This window comes from Peromyscus leucopus, chromosome 1 (assembly GCF_004664715.2).
Source record: "Peromyscus leucopus breed LL Stock chromosome 1, UCI_PerLeu_2.1, whole genome shotgun sequence".
NCBI lineage: Eukaryota > Metazoa > Chordata > Mammalia > Rodentia > Cricetidae > Peromyscus > Peromyscus leucopus.
In genome coordinates, this window is record NC_051063.1 from 182,528,670 (window position 1) to 182,537,303 (window position 8,634).

The 8,634-nt window shown below is 43.7% G+C and overlaps 1 long non-coding RNA gene across 1 annotated transcript; it reads left to right on the forward strand.

Annotated features, from left to right (window-relative positions):
* The first annotated feature begins 16 nt into the window (after positions 1-16).
* LOC119087299 lies at positions 17-1,586 on the forward strand. Its single transcript, XR_005090721.1, has 3 exons — positions 17-177; positions 305-885; positions 1,548-1,586. It is a non-coding gene; the product is annotated as an uncharacterized LOC119087299 (long non-coding RNA).
* Positions 1,587-8,634: the final 7,048 nt, after the last annotated feature.

Consider the following 8,634-nt stretch of genomic DNA (forward strand, 5'->3'; position numbering starts at 1 on the left):
GCCCGCGTGCAGCACAGTCTTCTGGGTAATGTAGTTTTGATAATGTTTCCCACTATGTCCTACCAAACTGGGAGCTCTTCACCCAGTAAGTGTGAGAGGCGCATAAAGGTCCCAGTTTCTCGCAAATGCGGAGAAAACTAGAGGACGAAGTCTGTGGGGAAGGACCCAGGAACAAGGGTAAGATCGCCGTGCTTCGTCCGGGGAAATCGAGGCTTGCGAGGCAAAAGGATTCGCCCATCTTAGGGTTAATGCAACTGTGTGTGGATCCTGACGCTGAGCTCATCTCTCGATTTGTGCCTTTCAGATACTTTCTACCAAGAATGTTTTTCTGAGCTGGTGATAGAAAATGTAGCTGAACATTTTTCGTGGGGAGGATGCTGGAATCCTTATCTCAACATATTCCATCATTCATCCTCAGGTATTTTGTGGCCCAAGACAGCCTCCACAAAGACACGGACTTCTGGGTCACTAGATCATTGGCTTTGCGGTCTCCTGATGTGTGAAGGCTGAAAGGGTAGGAGGTTTAGGGGCCTCAGTTAATCTGGTAAGTCTCTAAGATAGAAAAGTAAACAGTCATATAGGCAAGTCAGCCTATGTCTGAACACGGGGAATGGACCTAAGCCTGGGCATATAAATTTGGGAGTTGTGAGCCCTATGTGGTTGTTCACACTTACAGTCCCAGCGTTCAGGAGAGTGATGCAGGAGAATTGCCGTAAACACCATGGCAGCCTGGGCTACAGAGTTCTCCCTCCCCATCTATTCCCTCTTTCTTTTTTGAGATATATAAACTCTATACTCCCGACTTCCAGCCAGCCACGTGCTTTCCTGTGATTTCAGCACGTGAGAAGTGGAGATCAGGAGTTTGAAGTCATACTCAGCCCTTTGGTAAGTATGAGGTCAGCCTGGGCTACGTGAGATCTTGTCTCAAAAAGACCAAAAACCAACAACAGAAAAATCTCCAATTAATAACTTTTTGGGGTTCTGAACATGAATGTGATTATCCAGATTTGGTGGCTGATTTAAGTCACTTAACATAATAGCCTTTGGTTCCTTCCATGTTGTAGCAGTTGACAAGATTTAATTATTTTATGTGACTGAATAGTATTCTGTTATATGTTCACACTATTGGGGTCCGAGGAAACACTGAAGAAAAACTCCAGACTCAAATAGTATACATGCGGGGTTGTTCACCTGTACAAAATGGTGACGAGCCTGAGAGGAGCATGCAGGCTCCTTTTAAGCACAGCTAGGGGAATTTCAGGGATGGTTAGGTCATCTAACATAATTGGTTAAGCAAGCAGCAGTTACATTAGTATTCTTTCAGTTGACTGAGGTTTTGTCTTTGGATATGCTTTGGTAAATTTCAAGGGGGTTGCAGGAACTGTCCTTGAGACATTGTGGGGCTGAAGACAATCAGGCCGAGTTCATGCTTTCTCCGTTGTCCCTCAATATAAGGGTGTTTGTTTGATAGCCCTTTGTTTAAGAGACTGAAATTTCCCACAAAGACACATGCTCAACTATGTTCATAGCAGCACTATTTCTAATAGCCAGAACCTGGAAGCAACCTAGATGCCCCTCTACTGAAGAATGGATTAAGAAAATGTGGTACATATACACAATGGAGTACTACTCAGCAGAGAAAAACAGCGACATCATGGAATTTGCAGGCAAATGGATGGAACTAGAAAAGATCATCCTGAGTGAGGTAACCCAGACTCAGAAGGACAAACATGGTATGTACTCACTCATAAGTGGATACTAGATATAAAGCAAAGGACAGTCAGATTGCAACCCACGGTTCCAGGGAGGCTACCTAGCAAGGGGACCTTAGGATGACTGTGGCTTATAATAAGTTTTAGTTTTGCTCAATCACTGGGCAAGCTTTAGTGAAACATTTCACTGTTAAGATAAGAAATTGTACTGTATCAAGCTGGGGGGAAAAAAGTCCTCACAGGTAAAATCCTGAGAGAGAGAGAGAGAGAGAGAGAGAGAGAGAGAGAGAGAGAGAGAGAGAGAGAGTGAAATTTTGACCCAGCTTGTAAAATGGAGGAAGTTTAGACCTCTCACATACCACATTTTTTTTTTTTTTTTTTTTTTTTGGTTTTTCAAGACAGGGTTTCTCTGCGTAGCTTTGCGCCTTTCCTGGAGCTCACTTGGTAGCCCAGGCTGGCCTCGAACTCACAGAGATCTGCCTGGCTCTGCCTCCCGAGTGCTGGGATTAAAGGCGTGCACCACCACCGCCCGGCACCACATTTTATTTATCCATGAACATATAGGTTGATTCCATTTCCTGTCTATTCTGAATGGTACTGTAACAAATCTTGGAGTATAGATATTTCTTCACCCTCTTGATTTTATTTCCTGGGGTATTTTTGTTGTTGTTGGTGGTGGTGAGTTCTTGTGGGTTTTTTTATTTTGTTTTTTGGTTTTGTTTGTTTGGTTTTTCAAGACAAGGTTTCTCTGTGTAACAGCCCTGGCTGTCCTGGAACTCACTCTGTAGACCATACTTGCCTTGAACTTACAGAGGTCTGCCAGTTCTGCCTCCAGAGTGCTGGGATTAAAGCACACCATGTGTGGCTTTGTTTGTTTTATTTATTAAGGTCAGAGTCTTGCTACCTAGCTCAGGTTGGCCTAAAACATACAATTCTCCTGTCTCTCGTCTTCAGTGCTTGAATTTGAGGAATGCGCCATTAAGCCCAGTTCTGATCCTGTTTCCTTTGGATATATAACTAGAAGTGGGATGCTTGATTTTACTTTTGGTTCTTTTGAGACAGGATCTCGAACTGTTCCCAGCTGGGCCTTCCAAACTCCTATGTAGAGCAGGCTGACCTGGAACTCACACTCACCCTCCTGTCAGCCTCTCCACTGTTGGAATTAGAGATTTAAAACATCTAGAGATTTACTGTCCATTTGTACTTTGTCCCGCTTCCTTTTGTGGATGCTTTTTGGGTCTTTTACATCTATACATATATTATGTACCTATTATATATTTTATATATAACATAAAATGTTCATATATGTGCACATGTATTGTTGATCATATATTCAATATATTAACATGTTAATCATAACAATATGTATACATTAATAACTATATAACATGTAAGTGATAAATATAATAGTAATAAAATAATTATTATGTTGCTAATGTTATGTATTTCATATATAATATGTGATAGTATATAGTGTATGTACCATATATGCACTTAAGAGTTATAAGTAAGAGCCTGGAGAGACGGCTCAGCGGTTAAGAGCACTGGCTGCTCTTCCAAAGGTCCTGAGTTCAATACCCAGCACCCACATGGTGGCTTACAACCATCCGTAATGAGATCTGGTGCCCTCTTCTGGCCTGTAGCCATATATGCTGGCAGAACACTGTATACATAATAAATAAATAAATCTAAAAAAAAAAAAAAGAGTTATATGTAAGAAAGGAGGGTGTCAGGGCCAGTGAGATGGCTCAGGAGGTTAAGTTACTTGCCAACAAACCTATCAACCTGAGTCTGATCCCCGAGACCCATTGCCCATCGTCATAGAAAGGGAAAACAGATTCTTAGCAAGTTGCCCTCTGCCCACATGTGTACCATGGTGTGCCTGCACACCACCCATGTGCAAATACAGAATAAATGATCTAATTAAAGAAGTAAATAAATGTAATTTTAAAAAAAAATGAGGAAAAACAAAAGGGAAGGTATTACATTTGACTGTGTAACGTCCCCCCACAGGATCGTATGCTTTTACAAAAATTACATTTTCGCCAGGCGGTGGTGGCGCACGCCTTTAATCCCAGCACTCGGGAGGCAGAGCCAGGCGATCGCTGTGAGTTCGAGGCCAGCCTGGGCTACCAAGTGAGTTCCAGGAAAGGCGCAAAACTACACAGAGAAACCCTGTCTCGAAAAACCAAAAAAAAAAAAGGAAAAAAAAATTACATTTTTTTTCTTTCTTTCTTTTGTGTGTACCTGTGAGCGTGGGTGAATATGTGATAGGTGTGTGCATGCCAAGGCCCAAACGTAGCAGTTAGAGCACAACCTGGAGGAGTTGGTTCTCTCCTCCCGTGTGGGTTCTCAGGGGTCAAACTCGGAGCGTCAGGCTTGCCCTGAGTCCCTCTGCCTGCTGAGCCATCTCACCAGGCCCCGCTATCACGCACCGGCAGTTCTACAGCAGCAATGGCGCTGTCTCCGAAGGCTGTGGAACCGTTAAGCACTGTGGTCTGGCTGGAGACCAGGAGAAAAGTCACTAGTACAGGGGGACAAAACAGAGGACTGGGGTGGGGAGGATGGCACATTCCAGAGAAATTCTGATCTTTCGTGGCTCCCCTCCCCCCCAGTTACAAGCAAATCTTCCTCCCCAGGGTTGTCTTGACTTGAAAAGAACAAGAAATGAGTGATTCCAAGGTGAGTTTTTATATTTATTTATTTATATTTATTTTGCACAGGACCACGAATCTAGTGTACGGCAAATAGCTTTTTACTACAGAGTTGTATCACCAGCCCCTCTGGTGAGTTTTATTAAAACTTGAAATCAGGAGGCCTGAAGAGATGGCTCAGAGGTTGAGAGCACTTACTGCTCTTGTAGAGGACGTGGGTTCAATTCCCAGTGTCCGAATGGTGGCTCACAGCCACCGACAGCTGCAGTTCTAGGGAATTCGGTGTCCCATTCTGACTTCTGCAAGCACCAGGCAAGCACGTGGCACACACACATATGTGTAGCTAAGCATTCACACACACAAAATAAGTCTAAACAACAACAAAAACCTTGGAAATTAGCTGGGGGTGGTGATGCACACTTGTAATTCTAGCACTTGGTGGGTCGAAGCACGAGAATCAGACAGTGAAGACTTTGGCTGTGTAGTAAGTTCAGTGCCATTCTGGGCTACGTGAGACCCTGTCTCAAACAAAATAACAGCAAAAATAGTAGCAAGCAAGGTGGCTGAGGCTGCAGATGGCTCAGTGGGTAGTGGTTCTTGCTGACCAGCAGGCTGTTGGCCTGAGTTCCATCCATCCCTGGAGTCACATGGTAGGAGGAGAGAACCAAATCCGGCAGGTGCCCTCTGACCTCTACACCCACACATGAATACAAGATAAATAAATAAATGAGCAAAATGTAATAATGACTTTTACAAATTTAAAATCCCTCCAAAAAAAAAAAAAAACCATGTCACTCATACTCCTGTTGTTCACAGTTAGCCTCTCCTATTGAGTTGCCCATGTTTTCTTCCTTGCCTTTATTAAAATCAACATATACTCTGATTTTTTTTTTTTTTTTTTTGGTTTTTCGAGACAGGGTTTCTCTTGTGTAGCTTTGCGCCTTTCCTGGAACTCACTTGGTAGCCCAGGCTGGCCTCGAACTCACAGAGATCTGCCTGCCTCTGCCTCCCGAGTGCTGGGATTAAAGGCGTGCGCCACCACCGCCCGGCCTGATTTTTTTTTTTTTGTTTTGTTTTGTTTTGTTTTGTTTTGTTTTTTGTTTTTTGTTTTTCGAGACAGGGTTTCTCTATGTAACAGTCCTGGCTGTCCTGGAACTCGCTTTGTAGACCAGGCTGGCCTCCAACTCACAGAGATCCGCCTGGCTATGCCTCCCAGAGTGCTGGGATTAAAGGTGTGCACCATCACCTCCCGGCTCCTCTTCTATATTTTTCAATTTGGGACAAAGTCTTGCTGAGTGACCCAGTCTGGCTTTGAATTTACTCTGTAGCTCAGCCAGGCATTGAACTCTTGATCTTCTTCACTCAGGCTCCTGAGCAGCTGAGGTTACAGGCCTATACCTCAGCCAATTTTCTCTTTTTTGTGAAAGTGAAAAACTTTGCCAGATGGTCCTGGTGCATGCCTTTGATCCCAGCACTCAGGGAGGCAGAGGCAGGTGGATCTGAGTAAGAGGCCAGCTTGGTCTACAGAGCAATTTCCAGGACAGCTAGGGATACAAAAAGAAACCCTGTCTCAAAAAACAAACCAAAGCAAAACAAAAACAAGATAGATGGATGGAGGGATGGAGGGATGGATGGATGGATGGATGGATGGATGGATGGATGGATACAGAGGGGAAGAACAAAACATTTTTCTTTCTTTTCTTTTTTTTTTTTAAAGATTTATTTATTTATTATGTATACAGAAGAGGGTACCAGATCTCATTACAGATGGTTGTGAGCCACCATGTGGGTGCTGGGAATTGAACTCAGGACCTCTGGAAGAGCAGTCGGTGCTCTTAACCTCTGAGCCATCTCTCCAGCCCCAAGAAAACATTTCTAGTAAAGCTGAATGTCTTAGTTTTCCCCCTCGAGACAGGGTTTCTCTGTGTAGCTTTGTGCCTTTTCTTGGAACTCACTCTGTAGCCCAAAAGCTGAATATCTTTAAATTAAAAAAAAAATATTATTTACTTTTGAGACAGGGATTCTCTGTGTATCACTGGATGACCTGAAACTCACTCTGTAGACCACGGTGGCCTCCAACTAACAGAGATCTGCCTGCCTCTGCCTCTGCCTCTGCCTTAATCTTCTGAGATTAAAGTCATGCTCAAACCATTATCTGAGGCAGAACTTTGCTTTGCAGCCCAGGCTGGCCTGTAACTCTCGATCCTGCTGGTTCTGTCTCCCGAGTGCTGGGATTAAAGGTGTACAAAACCATGTCTAGCCAAAGTGAACATCATTTGGTCACTGCCACCACCCACTTTGTCTAAAATCCACCTCCAGATATATCACTGAAATATAAATTTTCTGGAGTCTTTTCTTTTAACAGAGTTCAGTAAGATGGATGCATGAATAATCCTCAGGATTTTAATTAGATTGCATATATTTAAAAATTCAATTTGTTTTCTACCAGATCATAGTATTCAGTAAACTCAGCACACAAGGCATTGGGCACATTTTTTTATATTTCTAGTCCTCAGAAGCAATTGGAATCTTTTTGTTATCAGGTTTGTTTGCTTGGTTTGTTTTTTGTTTGTTTTGTTTTTGTTGTTATTGTTTTGTTTTTTGAGACAGGATCTTGCTGTGTAATCCTGGCTGACATGAAACTAAAAATTTAGATTACCAGGCTGGCCTTGAACTCAGAGATCCTACTGCTTCTGCCTCCCGAGTGCTGGGATTAAAGGTGTGCACCACAAGCCCAGCCTTGTTATCATTTTGAGACAGGGTCTCACACTGCACTGGAACCTCATATCTAGCCCTGTTTGGCGTCTCACTCACAGCAATCCTCCCTCCCCAGCCTTGTGAACACTGAGTTCCTAGGCATTAGGCACCACACCTGCCTTCAGTGATGGATTCCTACAGATGGGGATTTGCTGTTACAGGGAGAGTGACCTTTGAGGACATCACTGTGACCTTCACCCCAGAGGAGTGGCAGGGTTTGAACGCTGAGCACAGACACTTGTATAAGGATGAGATGTTGTAGAACTACAGCAACCTGGCCTCTGTGGGTGAGGAGGACTTTGGGACTGGGAAGGGGGTGATGGCCTGAAGTCTGAAATAGACAAGGACCTTTTCCAGGTTGAGCAGGTTTGTTTCTGGTCCACTTGTCACTGTTGGGGTATCCTATGCGAGTCAGGATTAGGATTAAGCAGGAAAGGAGTGTGGTGTCAAGTTTTGTGGTTGTGTTACTGTTTCTCCCCTATTTTCTTGTGTGTGTGTGTGTGTGTGTGTGTGTCTGTATACCTATATCTATGTCTATGAATGAACGTGGGCATGTTCATGTCATGGCATGCCAGGTGGAGGTCAGAGGACATTTGGAGGTTCAGCCTCATTTCACCCTTTGACTGTGTTGGAGACCAGGTCTCTCATTCACTCCTGAATACAACTGACTAGCTGGTCCACGAGCCTTTGGGAATTCTCCAGTCTCTGCTTTGCTGACATTACAGAAGTGTCTCTGCCATGTCAGTTTATACCTGAGTCCTGGGGATTCAAACTCAGGTCCTAACACTCTCACAGCCAGGACTTTACCACAAGCCATCACCACATAGACCATTTGTTGTTTTTGTTTAAGGATAATTTTTCTAAATTGTGTGTGTGTGTGTGTGTGTGTGTGTGTGTGTGTGTGTGTGTGAGTGTATGCCACATGTATTCAGGTGGCCATGAAGGCGATGAGATGGCATCAGATTCCCTGAATCTGGGGTTGTAGGCATTATGGGCCCCCAGAAGTGGGTGCTTGGAGCCTAACTGGGGTCCTCTGGAAGAGCAGCAAATGTCCTGAACTGCTGAGCTGATTTATTTTTATTTTTAGTTATGTGTATCTGTGTGTCTGCATGTTCATGAGTCCAGAAGAGGGATTCTCTCCAGCCCCTTTCACAGTCTCTTGACTAGTACTACTGGTAGTTAGTCCCTGGTAGCCCATCTGCTTGGTGGCACAGCCGATCAGATACTTCCTCTGGGAGGCTAGACGAAGTCCAATTCCCTGAGACCAGAATGGTCCCACTTGGTGATTTCTAGCATCTTCATCTCAAATCACAAGTGTGGAAGGTTTCTCATATAACATTTCTCTGTAATACATTTCAGAAAAAGACTAGGATATTGAAAGGCAAGTTGGGATGAACATAAATTTGGAGAAAAGTCTCAAGAGAGGAGTTGTATCCATACACAAGAAAACATTCACTAAGCAAAAAGGTACCACACATAAAAAGATATTTCTCCCAAGCAACGATGATGTT